Here is a 12,809-nt window from a genome sequence, read left to right as displayed (position 1 = left end):
TTTTTCTGTGGTTCTTATTTAACCTGTCTTTCTGGGTCTCTGATGAAAATACTATATGAAACTTACAAAAGAGCTTTTCCTGTTCAGGAGTATATTTTGCCTTGTGTGACTACATTGCCATATTTTATTAATATCTCAAGAATGTGATAAAGTTAAGTATATTGCCCTTTCCCTAAATGTGAATATCTGCTCAAAATATATACTGTACTTTTGTATATTCTACTAAAGTACATGCTTGGGAATTCCCTGACAGTCCAGTGGTTAAGACTTGGCGTTTCCACTGCAGCGGTCACGGGTTCAATCGCTGGTGACGGAACTAAGATCCCGCCCGCCCCATGGCCCGGCCAAAAGAATAAATAAATGAAAATTAAAGTACATGCTTACTTGTGCCATATAGATGGCTTGTCATTAAACATAAGTGTCCTTGTGTAGAAAGTTTTACGTATATTCTTATTTTAATTCAGCTTAATTCACTGAATACTTTTTACAGTTTTATGCTTTGTCTCAAGCTAATTGTCACACGTCTTACAATAATGTCAAAAGTCAGACTCTCCTTCTATCTGACATTTCCAATGCATGGAAGCTTATCTTTAATAATAAGGCATATAAAATTGATGGTATTCAATCACTGTCACCTACAAAAAATGATACTTTCATACAGTTTTACCAAACATAACTAGTTGAACAAAAAGTAGAAAACTTTGCAAATATTATCTTGAAGCTAAGGAATGAGAATATTGGATTTACATTGTATATATTTCTGCAAACATATTTTCTACATGCAACCATATAGATACAGAACGATGCACACTCCATCAGATTGCCCCTCATGTTTTCCCCACGAGGAGTTAAAACCACAATTCAGTTGCGTATCAGAACAGGCAGGAATTCTTTCAGTCTGAGGAAGCGATCCGATGATAGCAAAAATGTTGTAAAAAGTCTGTGGTGAGTTCACTTAAGACACAGTGTTCTGTTCTTGTCGGTTCCTGCTCATCGAAATGTAACTTTTGCAACCAGGGAGAGAAGGAAGGCAGCAATCTACAAAAACAACTTGTGAGAAAAAACCAAGGAGGTAAATAATGTGGCCTGCAAATGTTGAGAAAGAAGAAGAATGTACCTTCTTAAAGATGTGTGACCAGATGTTCCAGGGGAGCCTGAGTGTGTGTGTGTGTGTGAGAGTGTGTGTGCACGTGCACACCTGTGTTTGAGTGTGGTTGAGTGTGCATGTGTGTGCTTTGGGGGGGCATGCATGCACATGTGTGAGTATGTGTACCTGTGTGTAGGTGTGGGGTGGATGTGAGTGTGAGTGTGTGTGTGTGTTTCTACATTCACGGAAGATGAGCCAGAAGATGCCCATTGATTCCGACTAAACTGGCTTGAACTTGGACGCCCTGGAATCGGATCAGAGGCATCCCCAGAGATGTTGGAGAGGAAATGAACCAAAACCTCTGTTTCCAGTTAGGGTGGAATTAACTCCATAATTGAGTCTGGCAGAATGACTCTGCAAGCCAGGAATTTTGATAGATGGTGTTGTGTGAGCTAAGCCAGGCTGAAGTTTCAACATAAATAACACGCTTGTTCCCAGTTTCAGGGGAAGAGCTAAATTTTAAACCAAGGTTGTCTTCATTTCCCTTTTTTCCTTCTCTTTCTCTTGAATTTAGCAATAACATGCCTTCGGATGACAAGTGAGGGATTTCGCAACGGATCCTTTCAAAGCAGCGATGGATACAGAGAAAACCATGGCTGGTGAATAAATGGGTGGGAACCAAAGTCGTCCCAAAGAGTATGCAAAGCTGCATTAGGATTATCTGAGCATCGCAAGTCCTCCTATAATGAGCCTCCTAGGCAGTCCTCTCCGAAGCCCACTTGCAGAATCCCTTGCTGGCTGCAGCCTAGACAGCCTTGGATCCCAGGTTGGTTCCTGAGAGGCGCCCTGGGGCCTTCAGGCTTGTTTCTGGGAACTAACTTCTCACAACAGGTTGAAGACCTGCTCACTCATGGGAAATGTTCAGGTTAAGACAGAAGGTCTGGAGTCAACCGTCTTGGTTGGCATCTTAGCTGCCCCCATGTAAAAGTCAATGGGGTAAATTTTGACCTCTTTAGGACTTTCCTCTTTATAACAGGGGGATACATACAGTGGTTTTTGTGAAAAAAAGATGAGAAATTGAATGAAATGCTTAGGGCAGGGCCTGGGCCTTATGAATCACAAGTGCCTTTATATGGACTGTGCCATCCATCTGAACTTCTCTGGAGGAATCAGCAGCCTGGAAGTTTTATCAGTGAGAAAACTTGCAAGCTCCTGGTGGGGAGAGGAGAGAGCCAACGGGGCATCAGACAGAAGAATCCTCAGTGGGACAGGGCGGGGAAAGGTGCAAAACCAAAAAGAAGGAAGTGGAGGTGACCATGGATGCCTCCACAGTCACCCAGGGTACACTGGACTTCTCCAAAATCCCGAAGGGGAGAAATGAGATGGCTGCCTCCCATGTACTCAAAATTTCTCTTCTGCATTTTCTTTTAAACCATGGGGGCTAAAGAGGATCTGGAGAGACTTCTGCCAAACCAGACGACAGGACAAGAAGTCGGTCGGTCCGCTGGTGGTGCCGAAAGCGGTAAAACTCCTTTGGCCATTAGGTCCTGTCTGTGCTAGTTTTGATCTGAAAAACCTGCCCCACGTAAAAACCACGGTTAAGAAGAACCCACAACATGGACTGTGTCTCTGTGAGATGAGCTGCCTCTTCTATTCTGCAGCCCCCCTTCCCTGTCGCTGTTTCACTGAACCCCTGAATGCTTATTTCCTACTTGACATCTTCCTTCTTCTGCCTCTGACCCCTCCTTCCCACTGTCCCATCTTTGTAAGAAATGACTACAAGAAAAAATGGCTGTCTGGCTGACTGTCATGACAACCAGAATGAATGAACAAGCACAGCATTTGTCATGGAGTATGTCCTCAGGTGGCCGTGGAGTCCACCATCCAAGGTTTGGACAAGCCTATGAACCACGGCCCATGCTGGAGGCCATCACCCAATCAAAATCCAAACGCTGCCTTTCTGCGGTGTCCTGGGTCTCAGATTTGCAATGCAGAGCCTTGGTTTATATTTTTAAAAGAACCAAGCCCTATGAAAGCATTTATAGTCAAGATGAAATTATTTAATTGGACAGAGGAAAGAGTCTCGGGAGATTCAGGGGATGGGGGTAGAACTTGGTGCATTTTCTTTGTTCTCTCATCTGAAACCCTGTATCGAAGAGTGTAAACAGAAGCTTTTCTTTTTGTATCGATGTGCATCTGTCTAAGTTGGCAATATCAAAATGCTCCACACGTAATGTTATATATTTGCTTACTGGGACTGACTGGATTAAAAACTGTTCATCTTTTGGATGGGCTCTTGCAAGCTACAAATTCGGAAATCCTAAAAGCAAATCTTAGCAGAGCAAACACATTTTCTCTCTAGAAGTGCTGTCACAGGAGGGAATGCAGTCCTCTGGGACCAGTGCCCATCCACTTCAGCTATAATTTTAGAACATCATTTTAAAACAAATATATATGTATAATCTCCAAACTCACTCACACCAGCTCAATTTTGATTTTGGTAATGCCTTCCAACAGTAGGAAAAAATTACGAGTGGATCTGGTATCTGTCCCTGGTGAATGCTGGTGCAGATAAACATATCCAGTTTCGATGACTAACTCATAATTTCTCATTGCTGCTTTGATACAGTGACAGCCAAGGCTCAGGAATATCCCTCACCTGTCTCAGGAGACCAGGCTCCGAAACATCCTTAGCATTTAACCTTTTCAGGGCATAGTCAAAAGAGTCAAATTCCAGAGACAATGATGGGAAATCCAATAAGTATACATAACTTTTTTTTTTCAAGAGATCAATCTATTTTAGATATCAAATAACAGCACTATTTGTTCCCAAATGGACGCTGTAGTTTTTTTGTTTTGGGTTTTTTTTTTTAAACATCATTTTTGGAGTATAATTGCTTTACAATGGTGTGTTAGTTTCTGCTTTATAACAAAGTGAATCAGCTATACATATACATATATTCCCATATCTCTTCCCTCTTGCATCTCCCTCCTTCCCACCCTCCCTATCCCACCCCTCTAGGTGGTCACAAAGCACCGAGCTGATCTCCCTGTGCTATGCGGCTGCTTCCCACTAGCTATCTATTTTACATTTGGTAGTGTGTATATGTCCATGCCACTCTCTCACTTCAGCCCAGCTTACCCTTCCCCCTCCCAGTATCCTCAAGTCTATTCTCTAGTAGGTCTACGCTGTAGTTTTGACTTTCACTGGTCGTGACTGTAGTTTGCATAGTATTTGGTGGGGCTGGAAAGAGCAGGTATCCCAGAATTCATTCAATTTTAGTATGTAACCAAGTTATTGGATACAAACATAGGAAGTGTGTACAATGTTGTGTGCTTTCCATGGCTTCCACACGTCCATACCATGCAGTGTTTTAAGTGGTGACCTCCAGGCAGGTCTAAACTATAAATTTTTGAAAAAATATATATATGTATACACACACACACACACACATATATTTATAGTCACTGAATGAGTGAGTCAGCAGATATAAACATATATATCTCTCACAAATACAAAGGTCAAGAGTGTACCAAGGATTTAAAAGAGGGATCCTACAGAGCTAATTAAAATAGTCAGATATAATCATAGGGAAGCACTTAAAGAAATAAGGATACATTCGACAACTGAACATTGCTGAGCCACCAAAAGAGTGGACATAGTTATTTGCTGACAGAAAGGATATTCCTCAAACAGTGTTAAGTGGTGAGAAGGAAATCAGGCCAAGTACAATTGTCTTTTTGGAAAAATAAGCAAAATGTGAGCAAGAATTCTTGAATACAGATCAGCAGAGTTTTAACTGATTATCTCTGGGCAGGGGAATTATGGGTCATTTTTTCCTTCTTTTTGGTTGTCTACATTTTGCGCTTTCTCTAGGTCGAATGTAAGTGGGTTTTTTTATGAGAAGAATGATCTTGAGTTTTAGAAACTGTATCCCAGGGCCTTCGGGGTAGACAGGGCAGAAGACGGCTCACTCTGGGGACCGGAGTCTGAGATTTCCTAGTGAGCCTCTGAAAAGAGGAGGAAGTTTCAAAAGTTAAAGAAGCTAAAAAAACAGGAAAATCTTTCTCTTCTGAAAGCCTTTCTCCGAAAAGATGCACCACGCACCAACACAGAAGCATTTCCCCTCCTCCAGGTGTGTACACCCCCAGCTGCAGACCAGCACTCCCCGGAGCCCCGCCAGCCGCAGTCGAACTTCCGTTCCCTGGTGTACCTACCCCTCCAGGTAGGCTAACTCAGCCTCCACTCATTGTCTTTTCCCTCTTACTTTTCAATGTCAAGAAAGAGAGAAATATTCATCCTAAAGGTGACCAGGGCCACATGAGAGTTATTTGTACAACCAACGGGTTCTTTAAAAAGGTACTTAAAAAAAACTCAACTTTTTAGGAAAAATACTTTTTGGCACAAATGACCATCATGTAGTCGTGATTTTGCTCCTGCTGGATGCCCTGTGGTGGCCCACATGGTGGAGAGCAGCACTCAGGCAGGGTCACCTGAGCACTTTACTGAAGATGAAAGTTCCCACCAGAGAGCCAGTAGTGACCAGCCAGACTCAAGCTGCTGGCTCTGCAGAAACTGGATCAAATCCTCATGCTGCACTGTGTCCCGACCAACAGCCCGGCAGCCACTGGTCCTACTCAGAGGGGGCTGTCCTCTTGTCCCCTCCCCACTTCCTATACCTGCTCATCATCTATTCCTTCCTTCAGTGAATATGATGAGCTAGACAAAGGCGGAACAGTGAAGAAATAAAAGTAAATAACATTCCAGTCCCACTTTCAAGGAGCTCTCATCAAGTGAAGGGAGAAAGAGGTACAAATAAATAATTATTACAAAGCTGTGGCTCCCTGACTCGGGTTTCACAGGCCCAGAAAGATAAAGAAGAATAAGAGGAAGATTTAGAGCTGCCAGTGAAGGACAGTTTTCAAAATGAGGACAATTCCCTATACCCCTTCCTGATAAATACTAAAATCTTTTTATTTCAAAAAAAAATTTAATGTGAAAAAAGGACATAACCTCAGAATAAAGAACAGTCCTTGCCAAGAGAGCATAGTTAGAAAAGCTACTCTGATCCATCCGCCAATCAATCATTCTATCTAAAGCTCTAGGATTGGTCATCTTTTTCCATTTTGCATTGGATTAGTGAGCATTTCTTGATGTACCGTCATGGGTCTATTCATGGGTATTTGGATCCAGGGCAGGATCCGATATAACGGAAGTCCTCACATTTGAGTGGGACCTGTGCTAGGTGGAATAGAGTCCCCCCAAAATTCATGTCTATCCAGAATCTCAGAATGTGACCTTATTTGGGAAAAGGGTCTTTGCAGATGTAACTTTGAGATGAGGTCATACAGGATTAGGGTGGATCCAATGACTGGGGCCCTTATAAGAAGAAAAAGCAGAGGCACAGGGAGAATTCCACGTGATGGCGGCCGAGACTAAGTGGTGCATCTATGATCCAGAGAACACTAAGGATTGCCAGCAGAAGCTAGGAGATACGCAGGGAGCAAGCTCGCACTCTGAATCCTCCAGAAGAAACCAACCCTGCTAACACCTTAATTCTGGACTTCCGGCCTCCAGAACTATGAGAGACTTCACTTCTGTTGTTTTAAGCTACCCAGTTTGTGGTGCTTTGTTAAGCAGGCCTAGGGAACTGTTACAAGGGCCAATGAGGAGACATCATTCACTTGGCATCGAGGATGTGGAACCACAGAAAAGGTTTGTAGGGATGGAACGCTTGATACGCACCTTCAGAGAAAAATATCTTTCAACAGCCCAAGTGGGGGGATATCAAAGATCAGAGTGTGGGGGCATTTGGGATACAGGGGTAGTGTGAACTGGGTCCAGAACTCTGGTGATGATGATGGTGAAGACGATGATGATGGTGAAGACGATGATGATGTTGAAGGTAATGATGATGTTGGTGATGATGATGATGGTGGTGGTGATGATGGTGATGTTGATGATGATGATGATGAAGGTGATGATGATGATGAAGATAATGGTGGTGATGATGAAAGTGATGATGATGATGAAGATAATGGTGGTGATGATGAAAGTGATGATGATGAAGGTAATGATGATGATGGTGATGAAGGTGATGATGGTGATGAAGGTGATGATGGTGATGGTGATGATGGTGGTGATGATGAAGGTGATGATGTTGAAGGTAAAGATGATGATGAAGATGATGGTGGTGATGAAGGTGATGATGATAAAGGTAATGATGATGATGGTGATGAAGGTGATGATGGTGATGGTGATGAAGAAGGTGATGGTGGTGGTGGTGATGATGATGATGAGTAATATTAAGGTGCTGATTTGGGGGCACTTGTAACTTAGATATGAATTTTGTCTTTGACACTAACTGATATATGAAATCTGGGGCACCAACGCTTCATTTCCTCATTTATAAAATGAGGATAATAATAATAAAGCCTAAGACATAGACTTATTGTGATGGTTGAATAAAATTCTGTGCCTGGAATGCACTCAGTAAATGTTAGCTACTGTCATTTTAATTCTTTTTTTATTAGATGGATTATTTGATAGGGAGTGAACACTTATGGTAGCAAACTAGTTGGAAAAATTTATGATACGTTTTACCCAAGAATAGCTTGTGTATGGTCATGAAACAAAATGTAATTCAGATTCGTTGGTGGGGTTCTTGTGTTACCACACCCTGCCTGCTAGGGGGTTGGCAAAACTCCTGACAAAATCTGAGAGTTTTTCTTTCATATCGTTTCCTTGCAACTTTTTCTCAGCCTCATTTGTAAGTAACACCAGAATATGTCACAACAAACTATGTCAAATTGAGACTCTCCTTACACCCGGACTGACATATCAATTTGGAATATCCGTCTCTCCTTCTGTAGTTGATCAAAGTTCATTTAAGCCATTTCCTATTGTATTTGTGTTGTTTTTATACTTGGACATTTTCTCTTTGGGAACCATTATCTTTTTTTTTAACTGACTGGCAAAAAATCTGCCTAAATGAAGGCCATGAACCATTTGTCCAAAATGTTGTAAATATTTACCCTGTCTGTGTTTGTCTTTTCGTTTCGCTCCTGCTCTTGGGTTTTGTTCATTTAAACTTTTGTATTTCATTTTTACAAAGTCAAATCTGTGACTATTCCTTCTGTAGTTTCTTCCACTGATTCACGCTTAGAAAAACGTCCTTCCAAGGTTAGTTATATTTCTACCTGCATTTTAGTTTAGATCATCATATTTTTCTTTTTTATATTTGACTCTTTAATCCATCTGGATTTTTTTTGTAGTTTCCTTGAGGTAAGAATCTAAGTTTTGTCTGTTTATCTGTTGCTTTGCTGTGTTTTACAAATATTAGCTGATGTCCTAGCATTATCTATTAAATGAAAATGTCATTTTCCACTTGATTTGAACATGCTTACTTTATCACATAATAAATGTTTTATCTAAGGGCAGTTCTCCCTGAAAATACACTCTTAAATGACTGTCAACATCTACAGATGAGGTGGGAAAAGTCGAGAACTTACGTGACTCGAGAAGAGAAAGAGGCAACCATGCCTCAGCAAATCTCTCGTGAGCAAGCCGTCCCTTTCCCACGGCTGTTTCCCCTCCCTGGCTGCATGAGGCCCCTTTGCTAATAGGTACTGGGCTCAGGAACCTTTTTTGCTGGCTGGTTGGCATTTCCTGAGTAAACACTGCACTCACTAAACAAGTTACTGCATATTGAAGTGTTTAGCAGATGCAAAATCCGAGCCAGAGGGAGCGCACCCAGCTCAGAGGGTCCAGCCTCTATACAAGTTGTTTCTCAAGGCCACGGGAAGAATCTTGAGAGCATCGCCCTGGGCCCTGACCACCCTGGGGTAAGAGCTGTCACACTGCCTTCACCTGCCCGGATGGATGTCCAGAGACACCTAATGGGTCTACAGGAGTGGTTAGAGAGAAGCCAGGGGACTCCATCCAACAAGAGTACGTCCAATTGCAGATGGATGTACTCAACGTGGAGGCTTCTGGTGAGGTCACTGCCACCACGCTTCTATCCATGACCCATGGCATTGCCTACCCATCCCAGTTACACCACCAGAGGCACTTCTGACCGACAGGCAGATCTGGGTGACGAGATGTCTCATCCTTACCAAGCTTCATGCCTATTAATCCTTAGGGCATAACAAGGTGAATTTTTAGGGTGAGTTTTTAGTAACAGTGTTCTAGAAATGAGCTGAAACTATCAAAACATTTTTGGGAGTCTCCCTCTTTTCTTCCATACCCTTCCCTTCTCCATCAATTCAATCCTAAAGCCACTCAGTGGGTTGGAGCCAGGTGGACGTCCATGCTGGGTGGAAGGAGCCACAGAGGAGCAGGGAGGCAAGGTGGCATCCGGTGAGGCTCACCAGAGCCTGAGCCGGGTACAGGGGTGTCCCCGGGGCTGTGGTGTAGCCTCAGTGCCAGAGTCCAGCGAGACAGGGACTGAGGTGAGAGGTGGGGGAGAACTGGGACCAAGGGCAGCCTTGGGGGTTGGTGCATCCTTGGCATCAGACCCCAGTGGGACGGGATGGGGGGCACACATTGGTACTGGCACCCTGGGTACTGAGCAGGATGGAGGGTGTATCCAAGAGGGGGGTAGCCCTGAGTCAGGGTGGGCGGCTCCTGGAAGGATGGGGAGGGCAATTGGAGGGGCCGGCCAGCAGAGCCAAGTGCCAGAGTCTGCATCGGGAGGAGACTGTCCGTGAGGGAGGCCAGCACCAGGAGAGCTTACAGCTGGGGGACAATCCAGACAGGGTGCTGACAGGTGGGGAGAAAGCCCATGTCGGGGTGCAGTCTGGCGGAAGGCCAAACAGAAGCTGGAGGTTCCCGTGCAGGGGAGGGGCGGCTGCGGTGGGAGAGTGTGGCCAGGGAGGCTAACCATCAGGGAGTTACAAACACAGGAGGAAAGGTGATGCCAAGCCTGTGATGCTCAGCTTGAACTCGGGGTCTTCAATATGAGTAAGTATGCATAGAAACAAATGCGGATGGAGCTGTGGGTGCGTGCACGTGCGGTCAGCTTTGTCCACTGACACCGGCTCCCACTCCAGAGCTCGCTTCCAAATCCCATTCTCCCCTTGGGGGAAGCAGTGCTCCTCGGAGGCAAGGGCAGGGAAGGGCCAGGGTCCGTCTACAACCTGTCTTCATGCTGACAGTGAAGACGTGCCCAGAGAGTGACGGCACGTGGGCTCCACACTCAGATTCCCCCAAAGCTGGACACGTTGGAGCATCACGATAAGTGATGATAATAACAGATTAGACTCCACTGAGTGAAATGGAAACCACGAGTTCATACCAATAGCAGCAAATATGGAAATGAACAAAGTAAATGTTGGACAAGGAGCAGGTTATGCACAGTTTTTTTTGTTGTTTTTTTGCAGTACGCAGGCCTCTCACTGTTGCGGCCTCTCCCATTGTGGAGCACAGGCTCCGGACGCACAGGCTCAGCGGCCATGGCTCACGGGCCCAGCCACTCCGCGGCACGTGGGATCTTCCCAGACCGGGGCACGAACCCGTGTCCCCTGCATCGGCAGGCGGACTCTCAACCACTGTGCCACCAGGGAAGCCCCTTATGCACAGTGTTAAGTTGGTTCCCACCTGACTCGTATTAGTCACGAAGGGGATGAGGAGTGAAGATGCCAGCAGACGCCATCTCATCAGGCCATCAGTGACAGTCACCATCCCTCCTGGGTCCCTCCTGCCAGCCTCTGGAGGAGCTGCCAGCATCAAGAGGGGCCAGCAGGCAGCCCCAGAGTCTCCACAACGCCGGTAACCCTCACAGTCCAGGTCACCAGAGTCAAAGGAAGGTCCAGGAGCTCCTTCGGGGTGGTGAAGACAAAAGAACCGTGACGACTAAATGCAACACGAGGTTCTGAAGCAGATCCTTTTGTTTTCAACCACTTTTTAGGGCAAACGTGAGTCCATCTGGGGACTGGTGATGTACCCTGTTAAGTGTGATTTTGCCGGCTCTGTTGAGGTCACGGGGAGGATATTCGCATGTTTAGAAGATACAGACTGCAATGCTCCGGGATCGTAGGATGTCACAGAGGCAACTTGTTCTCAAAAGTTTCAGGAAGAAAATTATTTGGGTGGTACTTTCAACTTTTCTGTAAGTAGTTTTTGCTTGTTGAAAAACTCAGACTTTCTATAAGGGATTCCTTTATGCATAAAGGGAAGGTAAAAAAAACTTCGGATGAAAATAAGTCCCCGGACCCCTGGCAGCCTGTGCACCCACATAGGGTCATCCTGTCCCCAGTCTCCCAGCTGGCATGGAGCGTTCCCTGGTCACATGAGCGTGACCTGTGATGACACATGCGTGCTCTGGGCTGCCAGCACAGCGCATGGTGACGAAACCCCCTGCAGTGTGCCAGCGCCCTAAATAAAGGACGGTGAGACCCACAGATGACATCCCTGGGCTGCCAACCAGGAGGAAGGGAGAGGCTGACTGACGGCCAGAGCGGGTCAGGAAAGGTCTGCTTTGGGAGGCCGGCGAGATGAACTTCCAATGAGAAGCGATCAGGGGATCTCAGGACAGGGATAATGGCAAGACTAAAAATAACCAGAGTGGCTGGTCATGCTTGGTGCTAAATCCTCGGCTCCAACATCTCATGTGACCGTCGCCAGCATCCTGAGAAGTGAGTATAATTAGTGCCCCCGAGGGAGGAGGAAACCTGAGGCCCGGAAGGTTGAAGGACAAGGCACCTGTGACCTGCTAACTAGACTGACAGCAGCCAGCATCTCATGACACGTGCAAAGGTGGCTTCATTGTGCTGCACGCCTGAAACTCGCAGAGTGCTGTGTGTCGATTACAGCTCAAAAGAAAATTAAAATATAGACAAACAAACAGCGTGGCTATGGCCATTCTGTTATTTAAGCATCACAGTGGTCCTAGGAGGGGGCATGTATTCTCTGGCTCTCACAGATGAGGACCCCGAGGCAGCGATGCTGGGGCCTCCCCCGGGGTCACAGCCTCTGATTAGGGAGCTGGACACCCAGATTTCTCACTCACAGGCTGCTCTCTGAGCCTGCCTGCCCCAGACTCCCAAGACCTGTGTTGAGGGCTGCTTTCACAGACACAGCCTTTCTCACGGCAAAACTTGGTAGAAAGTCCTGTGAGCACGTTTCAACACCAGCAGCTTGACAGAGGGGCGGAGCGTCCCAGGGGTCACGCTCCACGGCCGCCGGCCTTCTGCACAATTCCCTCCACTCCTCCTGGGAGCCGACAGCCTCCTCCTCTTTCCCCGCCTCGCCGACGTCCCTGTTGTGCTTTGAGTGACTCTCTGGAATCGTCACCTTCAAGGGGGTAAAGTCACATCTTGTCTTGCAAGTGGAACCACGCACCCAACACGGCCAGGATGACGGGCCCGCGGGGTGGGCTCTGGGTCGGGCATCCTTGCTCTGGTTGAATAGCGATGACCTTCAGGCTAAACACAGAGCCATCGAATCCTCTAGGACCATCTCAGTGACTGTCACCAACGGATGCACATGGGACACTCCCAGGCATGCGGGGGAGGCCAGGCAGCGGCCAGAGCCCCGTGGCCAGCCTGTTGCTGTCACCAGCCAGGCCATCTGGTTTTAACGTGGGGTTGATGCTGTGTCCCCCTCCCTCCTTGTGACTGAGATTGTCCCCTCCACGTCTAGCTGAGCAGGCGGCTGGGGTCCGAGGGAGGGAGAGCCTGGGGAGGACCGGCGCCTGGGGACAGCCCCAGGGGTCTCTCA

This window comes from Hyperoodon ampullatus (assembly GCF_949752795.1).
Source record: "Hyperoodon ampullatus genome assembly, chromosome: 16".
NCBI lineage: Eukaryota > Metazoa > Chordata > Mammalia > Artiodactyla > Ziphiidae > Hyperoodon > Hyperoodon ampullatus.
This window is presented reverse-complemented; position numbering follows the sequence as displayed.